We start from the raw sequence: 3,040 nt of genomic DNA, 5'->3' as shown, positions 1-3,040 counted from the left end.
AAAAATTAAATTTGATTGATTAAAAGAAAAAAAATCTACCATTTGCAACTACGTGGATGGAACTGGAGGGTATTATGCTAAGCGAAATTAGAGAAAGACAAATATATGACTTCACTCATATGAGGACTTTAAGATACAAAACACGAACATAAGGGAAGGGAAGCAAAAATAATATAAAAACAGGGAGGGGGACAAAACATTAAAGACTCTTAAATATGGAGGACAAACAGAGGGTTACTGGAGGGGTTGTGGGAGGGGGGACGGGCTAAATGGGCAAGGGGCATTAAGGAATCTACTCCTGAAATCATTGTTGCACTATGTGCTAACTAACTTGGATGTAAATTAAAAAAAATAAATTAAATTTAAAAAAATCTAGGAGTATCTGTTATAAAAATAATGGTATGTATATTTGGATTTGGAGTCAATGAACAAAAGCGTGGTGACTACTAGGAGATTTTTGGCATGAAAAAAAAAAAAACTGATCCTGAAATACAGTTGAAGATTTGGCTGTATTTTTTATTTGCAATTACATACCTGAATAACAACTCACTGAAATGTTCCTATACTATCTTCTTTCTCATTTTCTGGCAGTAAATTATACTTACCAACTTGGTTAGCTTACCTATGCAAATGCATTCTTCACAATTTTGCAAACAAATGAAAATCACCCCAAAAGGCCTACTGTGGATAATGCAGAGGGAAGCAAGTCTATCTTCAAAAAATCCTGTACGGAGTCATTTCCCTGAGGTTCCATGAACTAGATGCAGAGAGAAATCAAGATATGGAATTTAATGGATTAGTACAGCCATATCCTTGTAGAAGGTACTTTGAATGCTTTGAAGAAAGTCTAAATGAATTTTGGTTTCTAACAGCTCTTCATATATAAGCTGCTTCTTAGGAAAAGCAGGCCCAATATTTTATATTTTGGTCTGAAACAGGATTGGATTATATTCCATACCCCTGTATGAAGATTTCTTTTGAAGAAGTTGGGCACTGCTCTTTTTCATTAATTTTTATGAACATTTTATGAATGAATAAATATATAAAATGAGGACTTTTAAGCTAACTAATCTATGTGTGGGTGAATGAAGTTTTGGCAGCCCTTAGGAGTGAACATGATTTTGGAATCCAAGTCCACTTACTCCTAAATACATATACCAGGCTAGGAATTAATTCACAAATTCATATTTTATAGCCCTAACTGCAAGGTCATGAGATGAAAGAGAGTTAACATGTGCAAAGGACTGACAAGATTCCACAGAGCACATCCATGTAATGCTTTCATTTAAAAGTAAAGGATGTGACTCACCAAGAGAAAGGGTAGGTAAGCAATTAGGGAGTCTGAAAATTATCCAGGTGCAAGCTCCTCAGTGTCCTTATTCACACACAGACTGCACTCTATCTCCAGGTTGAACCACTAAGATCTGTGTGACTCTACTTCAGGAGAACTCAAGGCAGAATTTCTTTGCATGGGCTTCTCTGCCCGTCTGTTCACTGGTTATGTAGTCAAGCTAGTCTGTGTAGTCACTTAGAATTATTAAACAAGTTGGTTTTGTGGCCTACAGGGGAACTTTAGACTTTAAATAGCATCTCACCTATCTCTGCCCTTATCTCAATCATGGTCAATGCCAGACATCCAAACATCATAAAGATAATGTTAGAGCTTTTCCAACTGTAAATGAACTCCATCTTACAAACATGGTTCCTTCATTTCCTGTGTATTTTCTGGTAATGTGTGTATGTAAATAAACTTGTTGCCTTCCTTCCTGTCCCCTAGTATCAGAGTATGCACAGTGCATCTCAACTTTGAGTCTTTCTTGCCAGTTAAGGCTTGAATCCCTCCACTCAACTTGTGGTCCAGCAATAGAAACAGGCTTGCCATGCCCTGCCTCAAAAGTAACATGCAATAGCTAAAAACACAGGCGTCAACACTTCTCTAAACATTCACCTAGGATGTTCTACCATCTGAGATATTCATCAGTTTATACTCTGGGACTTTTCAAAACCCTAAATGTGTGACAATACCAAGCACTGAGAGGATCTGGAACAACTGGAACTCTCATACATTGCTAAGGGGAATGAAAAACGATGAAGTCATTCTAGAAAACAATTTGGCAGTTTCTTAAAAAGTTAAACATATACTTCCCATATGACCCAGCAATCCCACTTCTAGATATTTATACCAGAGAAATGAAAATTTATGTTCACACAAAAACCTACACAAGTATCTACAGTATCATTTTAATCACTAAAAACAGTAAATAACCTAAATGTTTTTCAGTGGATAAATAGATATACTTAGAACACCTACATAATGGAACAGTAAACAATAAAAATGAATTTACCCATATTATATGCTAAATTATGCTATATAAATTATGCTATAAATATAAATTATGTATGCTAAAGGAAAGAAACCAGTTTTAAAAAGTCAAAAATTACATACTGTATGATTTCATTTATATGACATTCTGGAAAAGGCAAAAATATAAGGAGAACATATCAGTGGTTGCCAGGGGTTAAGGGTGGGGGGAAGGTCTGAATAGAAAGGGGATGCATGAGAGAATTCTCTGAGGTGTTGGAATTGTTTTATAAACTGTTTTTGGGAAACAAATACAAATACAGTAAATATTTACAAATCTATGCACGTGTAAAAAGATCATAGAACTGTGCACATGCGTGCGCACACACACACACACACACACACACACACGTGAACTGGAGCAGTGATAACCAGATTGTGGAATAGGAGTTTTTAACACTTGCTCTCAAATAAAAACATTAATATGAACAACCATCCACACTTGAAGTTTTTCATCTTCACAAGAAATAAGAAATCCAAATGACCAATTATAGCATTTGGGAGGAGCACAGAAATAAAAGATGCATTAAAGAGGGCAAAAAGGACAATTTCATACCACCTGCCTCACCCCTTCCCCATGCCCTCAATAAACTGTGGAGAACTATGCCCTCCACATAGTGGAAGGAGAGTGAAGAGAGCACCCAACTTTGCCATGGACCCCAGCACCATGCTTCCCAG

The sequence above is a fragment of the Lynx canadensis genome, chromosome E2, assembly GCF_007474595.2.
Source record: "Lynx canadensis isolate LIC74 chromosome E2, mLynCan4.pri.v2, whole genome shotgun sequence".
NCBI lineage: Eukaryota > Metazoa > Chordata > Mammalia > Carnivora > Felidae > Lynx > Lynx canadensis.
This window is presented reverse-complemented; position numbering follows the sequence as displayed.